Source organism: Loxodonta africana, chromosome 8 (assembly GCF_030014295.1).
Source record: "Loxodonta africana isolate mLoxAfr1 chromosome 8, mLoxAfr1.hap2, whole genome shotgun sequence".
In the NCBI taxonomy this organism is placed as follows: Eukaryota; Metazoa; Chordata; class Mammalia; order Proboscidea; family Elephantidae; genus Loxodonta; species Loxodonta africana.
The window spans coordinates 87,077,343-87,096,478 of record NC_087349.1 but is presented as its reverse complement, the minus strand read 5'-3'; the positions used below and the strand labels follow the sequence as shown (position 1 = coordinate 87,096,478).

The following is a 19,136-nucleotide window of genomic DNA, read 5'->3' as shown; positions in this document are numbered from 1 at the left end:
GCTCTCACCTACAGTCCTAGATGAGCAGGGTTACATAGGGGTGACTGGAGCAGACAAAGGTATCTGGCTGTAGTAGGGGGTTATGTGCTAGGCAAGGTAGGTGGCTGACAGCTGCCCCTGAGTGTCCAGATGGAAGGCATGTCCCTGTCCCCTAGAGGGCATAGGTGAGTGGGTTTTGCGGCCAGACTTTGGACACCCAATGCTGTTGGCTGTAAGGACTGGGAGGCACCACTTATTCTCAGACCGCTGTCATGGGTGGCTAGGTAAGAATGGGTGAAGCTGCCACCTCTCAGGCCACTGATGTGGGTGGGTGAGGACCCCACTTAATAGGCAAGGCAGTGTCATATATCATGAGTCTGCCACTCCCCTAGTTGTTGCAGTAGAAAATATGCCTCAGGTATACACCCTGTTATGCTATGCTAATAAGGGCCTATGCTGTTGAATGGGCCCACACAGGTCTAGGCAGGGGTGAAAGGCATTTGAAGTCCATGGACCCCTTATGCCTAAGTTCCCAGTTTAGAGAGCATGGAGATTTTTTAAAGCCGCAAGACTGGTTTGGGTGCAGTTAACCCTGAGCTCCCAGCTTAGGGGAGCTGGCAGTTTCTTTGTTTTGTTTGTTCATTTCTTTGTTTGTCCCCTCCAAAGGCAGGAAACTGGCTCAGGCACAACGTGTCCCACTTCTGGCCGGGGTGGGTTGGGGGGGCGGCAATTGCTGAACACTGCCAGACCAGGACGGGAGCAGAGCAGGGAGGAGGCAGGTGAGGGGAAGAGGCACTTCTTCGTTACAGAAGTCCCAGGGGGGAAAAGGTTATTTTGATCCCTAGTGGTAGGTTAGATGCTTGCACTTAACTTTCGCAGACCCCGGGCCACTTGCCCCTGCCTCCAGAGGCTTATACAGACTCTTTGCTGCTTGGTTTCTTCTGATGTGATAAAACGAGTCCCGAGTGCTACTGCTTGCCTCAGCCCACGTGTGCCAAGCTTCAGCCTGCAGGGTGCCAGCTAGGTCAGGTCTGGCACTTCTTCACTGCTGCTGAACTCTCACCTCTCCCCTGCCACTCAGTTCAACTTCTCAACTTTGTCTTTGATGTCCAGGGCTCCTAGACTGTCATATATAATTAATTCACTTGTTTTTTCAGGTGTTCATTGTAAGAGGGACCACAAGAAGTGTCTGACTATTCCACCATCTTGGCCCTGCCTCTTTGTTTTCTTCATGTTGAGGTGTAATCCATACTGAAGACTGTAGTCTTTGATTTTGATCAGTAAATGCTTCAATCCTCTTCGTTTCCAGCAAGCAGTGTTGTGTCATCTGCATATGGCAGGCTGTTAATGAGTATTCCTCCAATTCTGATGCCACGTTCTTCATATAGTCCAGCTTCTCAGATTATTTGCTCAGGATACAGAATGAATAAGTATAGTGAAAGGATACAAACTCTGATGCACATGCATTTCCTAATTTTAAACCATACAGTATTTCCTTGTCCTATTCAAACAACTGCCTCTTGGCCTATGTACAGGTTCCTCATGAGCACAATTAAGTGTTCTGGAATTCCCATTCTTCCCAGTGTTATTCATAATTTGTTATGATTCCACACATCGAATGTCTTTGCATAGTCAATAGAACACAGGTAAACATCTTTCTGGTATTCTCTGCTTTTAGCCAAGACCCATCTGACATCAGCAATGGTATCCCACATTCCACGTCCTCTTCTGAATCCAGCCTGAATTTCTGGCAGCTCTCTGTTCATGTACTGCTGTAGCCGCTTTTGAAAATCTTCAGCAAAATTTTACTTGTGTGTGATATTAACGACGTTGTTCAATAATTTCCACATTCTGTTGGATCATCTTTCTTTGGAATGGGCACAAATACGGATCTCTTCTAGTCAGTTGGCCAGGTAGCTGTCTTCTAAATTTCTTGGCATAGATAAGTGAGCATCTCCAGCGCTGCATCCATTTTTTGAAACATCTCAATTGGTATTCTGTCAATTCCTGGAGCCTTGTTTTTCACCAATGCCTTCAGTGCAGCTTGGACTTCTTCCTTCAGTGCCACTGGTTCCTGCTTATATAGTTACCTTCTGAAATGGATGAACACCAACCAGTTCTTTTTGGTACAGTGACTCCATGTGTTCCTTCCATCTTCTTCTTCTCTACCATCCAATATTTTGCCCGTAGAATCTTTCAATATTGCAACTCAAAGCTTGAAATTTTTCTTCAATACTTTTGGCTTGAGAAATGCTAAGCATGTTCTTCCCTTTTGGTTTTCTAACTCCAGGTCTTTGCACGTGTCATTATAATACCTCACTTTGTCTTCTCAAGCTGCACTTTGAAATCTTCTGTTCAGCTCTTTTACTTCATCATTTCTTCCTTTCACTTTAGCTATTCTACATTCAAGAGCAACTTTCAGAGTCTCTTCGGACATCCATTTTGGTCTCTTCTTTCTTTCCTTTCTAATGACCTTTTACTTTCTTCATGTATAATGTCTTTGATGTCATCCCACAACTCATCTGGTCTTCAGATGTCAGTGTTTAGTGCATCAGAACTATTTCTAAGACAGTTTCTAAATTCAGGTGGAATATACTCAAGGTCATAGTTTGGCTCTTGTCACTCATTCCGATTTTCTTTAGCTTTACCCTGAACTTGTATACGAGCAATTGATGGTCTGTTCCACAGTCGGTCCCTGGCCTTGTTCTGACTGATGATATTTAACTTTTCCATCGTCTCTTTCCACAGATGTAATCAACTTGATTCTTGTGTTTTCCATCCAGCGAAGTCCACATATATAGTCGTCATCTACGTTGTTGAGAAAAGCTTTTGCAATGAAGAACTCATTGGTCTTGCAAAATTCTGGTGTCATTTCTATCACCAGGGCCTTATTTTCCAATGACTGTTCCTTCTTGTTTCCAACTTTTGCATTTCAATCACTAGTAATTATCAATGCATCTTGATCACATATTTGATCAATTTCAGGCTGTAGAAGTTGGTAAAAAATCTTCAGTTTCCTCAATTTTGGCATTAATGGCTAGTGAGTAAATTTGAATATTATTATTAACTGGTCTTCTGTGTAGGCATATGGATATTATCCTATCACTGACAGTGTTATACTTCAGGATAGATCTTAAAATGTTCTTTCTGATGATGAAGTCAACACCATTCCCCTTCAATTTGTCATTCCTGGCAGAGTAGGCCATGTGACTATCTGATTCAAAATGGCCAACACCGGTCCATTTCAGCTCATTTATGCCTAGGATATCAATTATTATGCCTTTCATTTCATTTTTGATGACTTCCAATTTTCCTAGATTCATATATCATACATTCCAACTTCCGATTATTAATGGATGTTTGCAGCTGTTTCTTCACATTTTGAGTCATGCCACATCAGCAAATGAAGGTCCCGAAAGCTTTATTCCATCCACATCATTAAGGTCGACTCCACTTTGAGGAGGGAGCTTTTCCCAGTCATATTTTGAGTGTCTTCCTATCTGAGGGGCTCATTGTCCAGCACTATATCAGACAATGTTCTGCTGCTATTCATAAGGTTTTCACTGGCCATTTTTTAAAAAAGTAGACCGCCAGGTCCTTCTTCCTAGTCTGTCTTAGTCTAGAAGCTCCGCTGAATCCTGTTCACCATGGGTGACCCTGCTGGTATTTGAAATACCGGTAGGACAGCTTTCAGCATCACAGCAACACGCAAAGCCACCACAGTATGACAAACTGACAGACGCATGGTGACATAAGACTGTGAAAATGTCCAGACTACCAAAAGCGGTCTATAGATGTAATGCAATCCTGACCCAAATCCCAACAACATTCTTTAATCAAATGAAAAAACTAACCTACGACTTTACAAGAAAAAGAAAGAGGCCTCGAATAGCTACAGCAATATTGAAGAAGAACAAAGTAGGAGGCCTCTCACCTCCCAGTCTTAAAACTTACTATACAGCCATGATAATCAAAACAGCCTGGTACTAGTACAATGACAGACACACAGACGAAGGGAATAGAATTGAGAATCCAGAGGCATATCCATTCATCTACAGGCAGCTGATCTTTGACAACTGGATCAAAGTCCATTAAATGGGCAAGAAACAGTCTCTTTAACAAATGGTGCTGGCAAAACTATATATCTATATACAGAAAAATTAACCAGAATCCATGCCTTACACCATGCACAAAAGTAACTCAAAATGGATCAAACACCTAAATGTTAAAGCTAAAAGCATAAAGTCCCTGGAGGAAAACATAGGCTCAAAACTAGAGGACCTAATACTCAGCACAAATAGAATATCAAACAAAACAAAAAATGCAAGAATGACAAAAGATAAATTAGATAACTGGGACCTCCTAAAAATTAAATACCTATGCTCATCAAAAGACTTTACCAAAAAGAAATTACCTACAAAAATCTCTGTCAATGACATATCTGGTAAGATTCTAATCACTAAAACATATAGAAAGCTTCAACAACTCAAAAACAAAAAAATAAAGCAATTCAATCAAAAAATAAAGGATATGAACAGACAGTTCACCAAACAGGACATTCAGGTGACCAACAAATATGTGAAAAGATACTTGCAATCATTAGCCATTAGTGAAATGCAAATCAAAAGTACAATGAGATTCCCACTTTGAAATGTGGCATCTGGGGTTTTAAATGCTAACAAGCGGCCATCTAAGATGCATCAATTGGTCTCAACCCACCTGGATCGAAGGAGAATGAAGAACACCAAGGTCACACGATAACTATGAGCCCAAGAGACAGAAAGGGCCACATGAACCAGAGACTTACATCATCCTGAGACCAGAAGAACTAGATGGTGCCCGGCCACAACCGATGACTATCCTGACAGGGAGCATAACAGAGAACCCCTGAGGGAGCAGGAGATCAGTGGGATGCAGACCCCAAATTCTCACAAAAAGACCATACTTAATGGTCTGACTGAGACTAGAGGAATCCCGGCGGTCATGGTCCCCAAACCTTCTGTTGGCCCAGGACAGGAACCATTCCCGAAGACAACTCATCAGACATGGAAGGGACTGGACAGTGGGTAGAAGGGAGATGCTGATGAAGAGTGAGCTATCTGTATCAGGTGGACACTTGAGACTGTGTTGGCATTTCCTGTCTGGAGGGGGGATGGGAGGGTAGAGAGGGTTGGAAGCTGGCAAAATTGTCACGAAAGGAGAGACTGGAAGGGCTGACTCATTAGGGGGAGAGCAAGTGGGAGTATGGAGTAAGGTGTACATAAACTTATATGTGACAGACTGACTTGATTTGTAAACGTTCACTTGAAGCTCGATAAAAATTAAAAAAAAAAAGTACAATGAGATATCACCTTACCCCTGAAAAATGGCAATGATCATAAAAACAGAAAATAATAAATGCTGGTGAGATTTTGGGAGGACTAGAACTCTTTTACATTGCTGGTGGAAATGTAAAATAGTACATCCACTACGGAAAACAGTACAGCACTTTCTCAAAAAGCTAGAAAGATTTTATGATTGCTATCCTATTCGTAGGTATATATCCTAGAGTAATAAGAGCAGTGACATGAATAGACATATGCCACTTATGTTCATTGCAGCATTACTCACAACAGCAAGAAGATGGAAACAATCTAACTGCCCATCAAGGGATGAGTGGATAAAGAAATTGTGATGCATACATATAATGGAATACTATGCAACTGTAATGAAAAATGAGGAGCTCAACAAACATAATGTGGATGAACTTGGAAGACATTATGCTGAGCGAAATACCTTAGTCACAAAAGGAACAATATTGTATGGCACCACTTTTATAAAAAGTCAAAAACAGGTATACACACAGAAAACGACATTTTTTAATGGTTATCTCAGATGGGAGGTGGAGGGAGGGGGAATCACTTTCTAGATAGTTGACACTTGTTGTTTTCAGTGATGGGATAAGCAATACCCAATATGGGTGAAGACTGCACAACCTGTCCAAGGTAAATGAAAACACTAAGAAGTACATAAGAATAAGGGACAAAATCGGACAATTTTGCAGCAACAGTAATAACAATCAATAAGATATATATGTGGTTACATGGTAGACATGTATGTACATGTGGGTATAAAAAGGCACATGTGAGTATATATATGAGCATGCATGTACAGATCTGCAGACATATGTATACACATGTTTACGTGTGCTGCAAATATATTCATGTATTTAATAAAGCACACAGGGGACACAATTAAGGAAATTTCCTAGACATATCCAAATACCTTGGGGGACTGAGTTACCCAGTTTGAAAGCTCAGAAGCATAGTCTCAGGGGACATCTAGGTCAACTGGCATAACACAGCTCATAAAGATAAGGTCCTACATCCTAGGTTGGTGAGTACCATCGGGGTCTTAAAAGCTTGCAAGCAACCATCTAAGATACAACCATGGGTCTCCTCCAATCTGGAGCAAAGGACAGAGAAGGAAACCAAAGACTCAAGGGAAAAATTAGTTCATAAGACTAATGGCCCACAAGAACAGCAGCTTCTTCTAGCCTAAGACCAGAACTAGATGGTGCCCGGCCATCATTACCGACTGTTCTGACCAGGGACACAACAGAAGGTCCCACTTAGAATGGGAGAAAAATGTAGAACAAAACTCAAATTTCTAAAAAAGGCCAAACTTACTGGACTGATAGACTAGAGGAACTCTTGAGACTATCACCCTAGAAAACCATTTGAACTTGGAACTGAAGCCACTCCCGCTGGTCACCTTTCATCAAAATGAAAGATTGGCTTAGAAAATAAAAAATATCACCTGTGAATACTGTGCTGCCTCACATTAATCAACCATATGAGACCAAACGGTCAACATTTACCCTAAAACAAAGTTAAGAAGCTAAGGAGGGGCAGGGAAGCTACATTAATGGAAACAGGACAAAAAGAATGGAAACAAGAAGAATGTCACCATTATGAAAAACATAACCAATGTCATGGAACAAGCTGTATAAAAATCGTTATATGGAGAACTAATTTGCTACATAAACTTCTGCCTAAAACACAATTAAAAAAAAAAAAGAATGCACAGGAACCCCTGCACACTTAGCTATAAGAAATATCTATACATAACTGTAAACACTGCAGCAAAAATCATTTGGGCAATATGGTACACAAAATACGCACAGACCTAGCTATTTACATACAAAGAAAGGCCTGGTAATCTACTTCCAAAAATCAGCTGATGAAAACACTATGGATCAACAGAGGAATGGATGAACAAAATATGGTACATACAGACAATGGAATAGTACTCAGCCAATAAGAGAAATGGACTCTTGATACATGCTACAATATGCATAGAACTTGAAGACATTATGCTGACTTAAATAAGCCAGTCACAAAATGACAAATATAGCGCGACCTCATTTATATCAAAAGACAAGAAGAGGCAAATGTATGGAGACCAAAGTTGCTTAGTGGTTTACCAGGGGTGGGTAGGAGGGAGGAAGAAAGTGGGGAGTTAACTGCTTATAGAGTACTGCATTTGTAATTACAGGTGAAGGAAAATCGCATTTATTAAGGGTAGGGTTGCAGAGCTGATTAATGTAATTGCTGTCAGTAAGTTGTATACTTGTAAGAAGTTGAATTGGCAAAAGTTGTGTAATAGATATTGTCATGGATTGAATTGTGTCCTCCAAAAATATCTGTCAACTTAGCTAAGTCATGATTCCCTTGTATGATTGTATGACTGCCATCTTATCATCTGATGTGATTTCCCTATGTGTTGTAAATCCCATCACTATGATGATAAAATGGATTAGTGGCAGTTATATTGATGAGGTCTACAAGATTAGATTAGCCAATCTCTTTTGAGATATAAAAGACAGAACCAAGCAGAGAGACAGGGGGACCTCATATCACCAAGAAAGCAGCGAGCGCCCAGAGCAGAGCGCGTCCTTGGACTTGAGCTTCCTGCGCTGAGATTCTTCCAGACCAAGGGAAGACTGATGACAAGGACCTTCCTCCAGAGCCGACAGAGAAAGAAAGTCTTCCCCTGGAGCCGGCACCCTGAATTTGGACTTGTAGCCTACTAAACTGTAAGAGAATAAATTTCTCTTTGTTAAAGCCATCTACTTGTGGTATTTCTGTTACAGCAGCACTAGATGACTAAGACAGATATATTGACAACAATGACAAAAAAAAGAAGAGTAGCTCCTAAAGGCTGCTTAGGTACAACAAATACCTCATGGGATTTGGCTCCTTGATTTGGAGGTTTAGGGTCATCATTTCATGGAACATCCAAGGTAATTGGCCTAATAACATATTTAGTGCTTCTGTTCTACCTCCTAGTTCACCGTGTAGTGCCCAGGGTCTTAAAAACTTGCAAGCAGCCATCCAAGGCACAATAATTGGTCTCTATTTGCCTGGAGTAACTAACAGAGAAAGAAGGAAAGTCAGGAACAGAAGGAGGATATGGAATGTGCGGCCACTACCTCCATGAACAACTGCCTCCTCTGCTGTGAGACCAGAAGAACTGGGTGGTGCCTGGCTACCATGACTGAGCATTTTGATCAAAGATTCTATAGAAGAATTCTAATCAAAGTGGGGAAAATGCAGAATGGAATTTCAAATTTTCATGGAATCCAGAATTTCTGGCGCCATAGAGGCTAGATGAACCCCCAAAACTATTGCCCTGAGATATTCCTTAAATCTTAAACCAAAATTATCCCCTGAAGTCTTCTTAAAACCAAACAACAGTTTAGCATGACTAGTGAGGAGTGTCTGCCTTGAGCATTATGCTTTTTTAAGATCTATCTACACGGGATCAACAACGACTCAAAAGTTTAGATCGGAAACTTAGGGGGCAGTGAATTGACATTAATAGGGGAGGAACAGCTCAGAAAAGGAGGGTGAGGAGAGCTGCTTAACTTGATGAATGTAATCAGTGTCACTGAATTGTACATGCAGAAACTGCTGAATTGATGTATGTTCTGCTGTGTGTATTCTCAACCCCCCAAAATTAAATTAAATAAAACGTGCAAAAAGGCCAGAAGCTGTGTAAGGCAGAAAACCCTGTCAGAAAAGGAAAAGTCAAATATTTTCCACTAATAGTGACAGAAAAGTGGTAAGACTGCACCCTGTCAAAGGCAGAAAACTTCCAAGAGCCAGAAAACCAAGGCAGTCCCGTCAAGTTCCAGCTCTCACAGGTTTCACTGTAAATTATTTTTAAAAACCCTATGGACCACAATGGTCCAAGCTGCCAAGGACCAGGCAGCGTTTGGTTCCATTGTGCATGTGGCAGCCCTGAGTCAGACAGAAGCCAACTCGACAGCAGCTAACAACCACCACCTGCTATTTGACTGATTGCCATCAGAAATACAGGAGATGTGATCTAATAACATTTGTGCTTTAAAATTCTAATTCAGTTGGATCAGAATTGCTTCCGAGAAAGCTCCACCCCGAACACGACTTCACACCAGTGGCTCTACCAGAGTCTTTCTTAGATCTTAGATTCTGAGGACACTTGGCCTATTTGAAGACCATCATTAAATCCCCCTTTAGGGTTCCATTTCTAAGCTTACTTATTCCCAGGTACCTAGTACCTCTTAGTAATGAGAATGACAAAAGGCTTAAATAAGTATCTTTTTAAAAATTTCTGGAAAAAATGAACAGAAAACACAAATAGTAATAAAAACATCTACTGCCCACAAGTGTTTCACTAGTAGTTGAGCACTTAACCATTTTCGCCACCCCACTCAATTTTGCATTACATTAATACCTTGAGTTAAAAAATACTATCACGTAAGTCTGTCTCCTATAAATGAGCACCCCAGTGATCACATCTGCAGGTCTTTCTGTGTGCACAAACACACTAATTCACTACTGACTTTTCATCAACCCAGTTAACACGTTTTGTTTGAATCTCTTTTGTGATTTGTTTTTGTTGACTCTACTACATATGACATTTCTGTTTTGATTAGTTTTCCCGCTCTTTTAATCTGCTCTCTATTCCCTTCCCCAGATATGCTTTTTCTTAATACATACTAAGCATAATCCCATGCAGTTCACAGGTTATGCTCTTGACATTCAAGAGCGAAACTAAAAGCAGCTGAAATAAAGGAAATGAGATATATACTACAAAAATCAGTAATCTCAGCACTTTTTCACAAGTCAACGTCACAAGGCAAGCCAACGATTCCAGAACGATATATTTTAAATAAGCTACAAAGCACCATCCCATCCCATACTCACTTAAAATATAAAAAAATCGAACCAGTCTGTTATGAGTGAGAATGGGCTATCCTTTGCAAACACACCCACAGACAAGCCATTTTAGTTTAAGAAAACACATTTTTAAGAAGAAAATTACATTTGCTACCTGTCTGAAATCCAGGTTCTTAAGGGCTCAGGATTTGATTATCAGTCTGAAGCCAGATTTGATTTCACAATGGTTTTATTCTTACGCCACAAGCGAGCAATGAACTTTGAGAGGCGGGACAGGGTAGAGACAAGCAGGAGGAGCTTTGTTACATCAGTGCTGGGAAAGAGGAAGAAAACAAACTTAGCACATTGGCTGGGCAGAGCTCCAAATTCAACTAAGGCCTAAACTATTTAACCCTTTTTTTTTTTAACATGCAGTCTTTACAGGTATATAAATCCTCTGAATACTCTTTTCAGAGAGTCCCACATTTTATAAGTTCTCCCATGATGGCCGTGAAAAACCCAGTTAAACAACCTCTTAATCAAAAAAAGTGCTTCAGGTGAGTGAAACAAGGGCCTCTGAGAGGAAAGACTTTGGAGTATTAGTTCTACAAGATCAGGTATCAACTAAGTGGTTTTATAATGAGCCCTTCAGGGAAGACTGGGAGAGAAATACCAGTAACCCTAATGTGTCTCAAACACAGATGCTCCTTCATGCCTCTCTACAGACACAACTACGGACATACATGCTCACACACACAACACACACAACTAGCCTGTTCTTTCTTTTTGCCAGTTAACTTCTACATCTTAATTCCTAAATGTGCATCATTTTTTCTATTTTTGTAAAAATATATATAACACATCATTCGCCATTTCAACATTTTTCACGTATACAATGTGAAAACAATTACAAGTGAGATGAGATAATTACATCAGTGAAATAATTACATCGATCATGTTGTGCAACCATCACCAATATCTTTTGCCAAATTTTCCATCCCTACAAGCAAAAACTCAATGCTTATGAAACAATAATTTCTCCCATCCTCCCACCCTCAGGAGCCCTGGTGATGCAGTGGTTAAAGCACTCCGCTACTAATGGAAAGGTCAGTGATTCAAACCCACCAGCCACTCTGCAGGAGAAAGATGTGTCAGTCTGCTTCCATAAAGATTTACAGCCTTGGAAACCCTATGGTGTTGTTCTACTCTGCCCTATAGGTTCTCAGTGAGTCAGAATCAACTCAACGGCAGTGGGTTCGGTTTGGGTTTGGGTACCCCCTTCCTCCTGTCCCTGGTAACTACTATTCAACTCTGATCTCTATACATTTGCCCCATATAAGTGAGATCATAGAGTATTTGTCCTTTTATGATTGACTTATTTCATTCAGCATAGTGTTTTCAAGGTTCATCATATTGTGGCATTTATCAGGGCTTCATTTCTCTTTATGGCAGAGTAATATATGCATCATGTATATATTTTAATATAAATACTCTGGAGTCTCAGGTTATAAGATAAACATACAAAAATCACTTCGATTCCTCTACATCAACAAAAAGAACATCGAAGAGGAAATCACCAAATCAATACCAATCACAGTAGTCCCCAAGGAGATAAAATACTTAGGAATAAATCTTACCAAAGATGTAAAAGACCTATATAAAGAAAACTACAAAGTACTACTACAAGAAACTAAAAAGGACCTACTTAAGTGGAAAAACATACCTTGCTCATGGATAGGAAGACTTAACATAGTAAAAATGTCAATTCTACCAAAAGCCATCTATACACACAATGCACTTCCGATCCAAATTCCAATGACATTTTTTAATGTGATGGAGAAACAAATCACCAACTTCATATGGAAGGGGAAGAAGCCTCGGATAAGTAAAGCATTACTGAAAAAGAAGAAGAAAGTGGGAGGCCTCACTCTACCTGATTTTAGAACATATTATACAGCCACAGTAGTTAAATACTCTGTCTGGTGTATGAAAGTAGAAAATCGGGTTCTGTTTAAGTCTGTTATTACCCAGGAGTACGCGTTAAAAAGATTCCGTTGTCACTGAGAGAATTCTGACTCATACTGACCCTACAGGACAGAGCAGAGCTGCCCCATGGGGTTTCCAAGGCTGTAATCTTAATAGAAGCTGACTGCCACATCTTTCCTCCATGCAGCGGCTGGGGGTTTGAACCACGGACCATTTGGTTAGCAGGGCTCCTTCTCAGGAGCACAGCCTCTCCAAATTTCTGCTTCCTCGCTGTAAAATGACAAGGAGGTGGGTTGTTAATCTAAAACCATGATCTCAAAGGCTGTTCACAATTCTAATGTCAAAGTTTTAAGAATTATGTGTGGCCTACACTTTGAAAGAAGTGTACCGATAGCCAGATCCCCACACAACTGCTGACATCTTGAATTTTCTCAGAATATAATGTTGAGCAATTTCACAATGGTCCTAAATCTCCAGTTACTCCTCCTGGAAATGATAATCAAATCAACAGTGACAAAAACTTCTGCCATTTGCTGCAAAAACCAAGTTTCTCTCCCCCACCTGTGCACAGGACTTTGAAGCAGCACCATGACAGCAGCCAAACCTGGACACCATGGTCACCTGTCAGAGGGAGTGTGATTCATTCTGGGAAAGTCACCATGGGAAAGCCCAGGCTGTGTACAAGTACCACCAGAGGCTAGTTGTGAGCGGTGGGAGAGTAACGAACGACAAGCTCCACTGAGAGACGAAGGCACAGGAGAAAACAAAGTCCTCTCAGGTGTCTCTCAACCCAGCACCCAGAACCAGCCTCTCACTCAACCAGCACCAACTACGTGCCCAGGCCACGTCACAATCACCATGCAGGTAACTAAATGCCACCATTTAAAATCACAACCTGTCACAGACATTACCATATATCCACAGGTTGTCATCACACAGGCATCTGTTTCTTGTCTGTTATCTGTCTCCACAAGAGAATGGCAGGCACAATGCCTGTTTCATCACTGGTTTTTAACTGGCTGCTTGGCACAGTGCCTGCCACTATGTAGGTACTTAATATTTGATGAATAAATGAATGAATGCATGAATTTTATCCTAATCATAGATGAGGACTGGTGGTTCAGTGGTAGAATTCTCACCCTCCACGTGGGATACCTGGGTTCAACTCCCAGCCAATGCGCCTCATGTGTGGCTATCACCCATCTGTCAGTGTACGCTTGCTTGGTGCTATGATGCTGAACAGGTTTCAGCAGAGCTTCCAGACTAAGAAAGGCCTGGCAATCTATTTCCAAATATCAGTCAGTGAAAGCCCTATGAATCACAACAGTCTGATCCACAACTGACCATAGGGATGGCACAGACCAGGCAGTACTCCATTCTGTAGTGCATGGGGTCACTATGAGTTGGGGATCAACTCGAAGGCAGCTAACAAGCAACAACATCCTAGTCACGACAACCCTTTGAGGTGGAGAATATTATCGTCTCTTTCTCTGATGATGAAAGAGAAACTTAATGGAGGCTGATGATTTGCCCGAGGACAAACAGGACAATGCCCTTTTCCTCATATGATCAGGTGAAGGGTGATGAATTAATTCGTTATCACCTACTTGTCCTTTTGCAAAATTTCACTTATCAGATAACGTGGAGAAGGGACCTTGAAAGACTGGCTGTCTTGGCTACCCAGTGTTGCTGTAACAGAAATACCACAAGTGGATGGCTTTAACAAACAAATCTATTTTCTCACAGTTTAGGAGGCCGTAAGCCTGAATTCAGCCTGCCAGCTCTAGGGGAAGGCTTTCTGTCTCTGTCAGCTCTGGAGGACGTTCCTTGTCTCTTTGACCTTCTGCTCCTGGGCAATCTTCATGTGGCCTGGCATCTCTATTCACCCATCTCTACTGGCTCACTTGCTTGTTTAATCTCTTATATCTCAAAAGAGATGGACTCAAGGTACGCCCTAATCCTGCCTCATTAACAGAACAAACATAACCTAATCACCTAAACCTGCCTCATTAACAGAACAAACACAACCCATTCCCAAACAGGATTATAACCACAGGCAGAGCTTAGAGTATTTTGGGGAAGACACAATTCCATCCATAACATTGGCTCTATTCCCTAAATTATGAAGAGAACAAAGACAGCAGGAGTAAGATGAGGTGAGCAGAGAGAAAGAAAGAAAGGGGCAGAATCATAAAGCTCTTATGGGGACAGAAAGCCTAGCTGGGGTTCCCCGGTTTCCGAGACGGAGCCTTTAAAATCCACAGCCACCAAGAAGAATCTAAGTGGCTGTAAGGGAAGAGGGACTTCCTGCAGAGGATGAAAGCACAGGGAAGAGATGGCTGGTCTGGAAAATCCAGATTCCTATTTCTGCTTAATGTGTGTCCACCCTGTGAGGAGCTCTGTTCTTTCAACAGGTGTCAGGATCATTCCCTCCCAGAACCCTGGAGATTCTCATGAGTCATCTGGTCAAAAACCAGCTCTACATGCTGAGAGGCCACAAACCCCCAACAGCCAAAATGCCCACAGGGAGTTGGCTTCTGAAGGACAACAGAGAAAAGCCCAGGCTGTGGTGACCTGCCAAGCCTCCCGGCTGAGGTTTCTGCTCCTCTCTCTGCAGGGACAGAGAAGCAGATAATTGGTTTTGAAGAAGCAGATAACTGCATATCGTTTTGAAGAAGCAGATAACTGCATATCCAAACATGAGAGCCAGCTATAGATAGAGAAACTGAGCCCTGGAGCTCTAGTACTGATAAGGCACTAGGCGGTACTCAGGAGGAATGGGGAGGTGATCCTGGTTAGAGGTCAGAAGGCTCAGGCTAGGAGAACAAAGGAGACAATGTGAGTGGGGAGAAGATTCCACAGTCAGAAATGATAGCCATCTCCCCATTTAGAGAAACCTGATTGGCAACCTTAGTGTGCTCATTGTACACCTGATGAATCTTCCAGGACACTAAGTGGACACTCTCAGTCCAGCCACGGTCATCTGGCTCCATACTCCTAATAGACTTTTTCTGCTTCTCCCCTGAGTGCTCCCACCACTCAAGTGAGGCCCCTCCTCTTCCTCTCCAGGCACAGTGGGCCTGTTGTCCTCAGACACTCCACCACCTCCTTTCTGCCTACCCCTGCCTTACCCACAGTTTAAGGCAAAATAACAATGGCAAAAACAATGCCTTTAAAATGACCAAGAACTACTCCAAGCATTTATACACTTTAACTCATTTACTCTACAACAGCCCTTTAGGAAGCGTTATTGGTATACCTGCTTTGCAGATAAAGAAAACTGAGGCACAGAGAGTTTATGTGACTTTCTCAGGGCCCCACAGCTAGTAAGATGCAGAGCCAAAACTCACAGACAACTCAGATGGCCACCTCCTCCCCAAGCCTTCCCAACCACCTCATGGACAGCTCCTTGAAAATCTTGATGCCACTTTCCACATTTGCTTGGCATTCTGATTGGCTAGGTTGTCTTGTCTCCCCTCCTAAATTAGAAAGCCCATGACATCAAGGTCTGAGGGCTGTTCTATATCATCTTTGTATTAGTATCCTATTGCTGCTGTAACAAATTGTCACAAACTTAGTAGCTTAAAACAACATTTATTATCTTACAGTACTCTAGGTCAGAAGGCCAACACAGGTTTCACTAAAATCAAGGTGTCAGCAGGGCCATGTTTCTTCTAGAAGCTCTAGGGGAGAATCCCTGTCCTGACCTTTTCCAGCTTCTAGAGGCCACCTGCATTCCTTGGCTCATGGCCCATTCCACCATCTTCAAAGCCAGCAACATACCATTTCTCTGATCCTTCTGCAGTCACGGAAACGCTGGTGGCGTAGTGGTTAAGTGCTACGGCTGCTAACCAATGGGTCAGCAGTTTGAATCCACCAGGTGCTCCTTGGAAACTCCACGGGGGCAGTTCTACTCTGTCCTATAGGGTCACTATGAGTCGGAATCGACTCAACGGCACTGAGTTTGGTTTTTGGTTTTCTGCAGTCACAATACCCTCTGACCACAGTAGAAGAGGACTTCACTTTTAAGAACTCATGCATTTATGTTGGGAAACACCCAGATAATCCCCATCTCAAAGTCCTTCATTTAATCATACCTGCAAAGTCCCTTTTGCCATGTAAAGTAACATATTCAGAGGTTTAGGGATTAGGATGTAAACATCTTTGGGGGCCATTATTCTGCCTACCACAGTCTTTATACATATAACTTTGAACACAGCAGTGCCCTGACGAGTATGGAGCTGAATCCCCATCGTACTTCAGTGCACCAGCCTCTGGACACTCGATTATGGTCCAGATTATGGTCCCCCCCATCCTCTGATTGTGATGTACATCAGTCCTATGCACCCGAACTAAGAGCTCTTTGAAGGCCAGATGTTCCCTCTTTTTGTTCCCCCCCAAATACTAACCTAGTGGTACTGGACTGAATTGTGTCCCCCCCAAAATATGTGTTAGAATCCTAATCCCTATGCCTGTGGATGTAATTCCACTTGGGAATAGGGTTATCTTTGTTATGTTAATGAGGTCCTAACAGTATAGGGTGTATGTTAGACCTAATCACTTTTAAGATATAAAAACAGCCTATGAGGCACCGAGAGAAGCAAACATGAATGCAGAAAGATAGATGCCACATGGCGATCTCCAAGGAACACGAGGGAAGCTGGGACAAAGATTTTCCTCCAGAGTGGAGAAGAGAGCCTTCCTCTATAGCCAACACCCTAAATTTGGACTTCTAGCCTCCTAAAGTGTGAGAAAATAAAAGCCACCCACTTGTGGTATTTCTGTTACAGCAGCCCTAAGAAACTAAGACAGTGATGATACATAATAGACACAAAGATGCTTGATAATCTGGGAATTAAAACCAATGCTAATGAATCCACAGCACTGGGTTCAATCCTTACCTCAGCTATGGTTTAATTTCTCTTTGTTTTTTATTTTATGTTTACCCTTTTTTGTATTGTTTTAGAAATGTTTCATGCAGATACAAAGTGTCTTAGTTGTCTAGTGCTGCCATAACAGAAATACCACAGGTGGGTGGCTTTAACAAAGGGAAATTTATTTCCTCACAGTCTAGTAGGTTACAAGTCCTAATTCAGGGCATCAGCTCCAGGGAAAGGTTTTCTTTCTGTCAGCTCTGGAGGAAGGCTTCTCCTGGTCGAGGAGCTTCTCAGGTAAGGAACTCCATGTCCAAAGGATGCACTCTGCCCCTGATGCTGCTTTCTTGGTGGTATGAGGTCCCCCACTCTCTGCTTGCTTCCCTTCCCTTTTACCCCTTGAGAGATAAAAGGTGGTGCAGGTCATACTCCAGGGAAACTCCCTTTACCTTGGATCAGGAAGGTGACCTGAGTAAGGGTGGTGTTAAAATCCCACCCTAATCCTCTTAACATAAAATTACAATCACAAAATGGAGGACAACCACACAATACTGGGAATCATGGCCTAACCAAGTTGACACATATTTTGGGGGGGACATAATTCAATCCATGACAACAAGTATGTAAATATATACACTTATTTATTACATGCCCTCCTACTTTTCTGTAAACAGCAGTGGCACCTACGTTTCTATGCCTCATCTTTTTTACTTAACAATGGAGATTGTTCCACATCTATCCATAGAACACCTTCTTTCTCTTTTTATGGCTGTGTCCTCTTCCACTGTGCAGGTGTACCATAATTCATTTTACCAGCCCCTACTGGTGGGCATTTAGGTTTTCTGCTCTTTTGCTATTACAAACAGAGCTCAAATACCAGTGGGAGTATATCCAGAGGATACATTTCTCTTGGTGGGACAGCTGGGTCCAGTAAGATCAAGTGAATCAGTAACTCTGTCAGAGGTTGGCAAGATGCCCTCTGCAGGGAAGCAATACATATTCACCCAGGTGTATTCTGTTTTCCCACATCATGTCAAATATGGCTGGTTTAAACATTTTTTATCTTTGAGAATCTCAACTAGGTAAAATGCGACACATTTCAGTACAGTTTAATTGGCATTCTTAAATAATGAGGGAAGTTAACCATTACCATGAGTTTAAAAGCCATTATAATTTCTTTTACATGAATCGTTTGTTCCTATCCTTTGGCTGTTTTTCCATAGAATTCTCTTTTTTTTTTTTCTTATTGATTTGTAGGAGTTCTTTATGCATCAGAGAAATCAGTCCCTAATCCATTATATAGAGTGCAAATATATTTTTCTGACTTGTAATCTTTTATTTTGCTGACAGTGATTTTTTTCTATGCTGATTTTTTTTTTTTTTTTTAAAGGGGGTAGATTTTATCAATCTTTTCCTATGGCTGCTAGGTTTTATGTCTGCTAGGAAAGACCACTCTTAAACTCCAAAGTTATAAAACCATTCTCTTTTAGATTCTTCTAGAGACCAGTCATCTGTGAGCAGTGAAATGCTCTGTTCTATCCTCACGAATTAAATCCTGGCCATATGAGTTACTGTTATGCAGATGACATTTAATTGTTTTAAAGTAAATTTTATTTTCTGCTACCTTGAAGTTTATAAAGCACTGTCCCATCCATGACAGTAAGGCAGACAAGGCAGGACTTCTTTGCCCTCTTTTACAGAATACAACACCCAGAGAGGTTAAATTACAGCCCAAAGCCACATGTGTGGTCTGGACGGAAACTCAGGAGTCCTGAATGCCGGAAGTTGTTCTTTCCTCTACCTTGCGCTGCCTCCCAACAAAGGGTCGACATCCGCGTGCAATAAAATCTTAAAGGTCATCTCTGAAGTCATTTCTAAATAACTTTCTAAAAATGTGGATAATAATTTTCTATCCAAAACAGTATTGATTCAAGTGGGTCACACTGTGACCCAATTAAACAATGACTCATCCTTAAATATCCGTTCCGATGTTCTCATCAATTAACAGTATTCTATGTTCTTCTAGTGTGCCTATATTACCCTGCAAAATTTAATTAAAAAGAGACGTAGATGTCTCCAGATTCCCAAGGATTCTGAGTCAAGTATGAAGGGC

The 19,136-nt window shown here is 41.6% G+C and overlaps 1 protein-coding gene across 4 annotated transcripts in view; it reads right to left on the bottom strand.

Annotated features, from left to right (window-relative positions):
• Positions 1-19,136, bottom strand: part of SNX10 (sorting nexin 10) — a 103,830-nt gene that overhangs the window by 62,447 nt on the left and 22,247 nt on the right. Inside the window, exon 1 of one of the 4 annotated variants that reach the window (XM_023544333.2) lies at positions 10,339-10,417. The exons of the other annotated variants lie outside the window; for them this stretch is intronic. The gene's annotated coding sequence lies outside the window, so the exon portion shown is untranslated. Of the gene's footprint in view, positions 1-10,338; positions 10,418-19,136 lie in introns of those variants that run through there. 4 annotated transcript variants of the gene reach the window in all.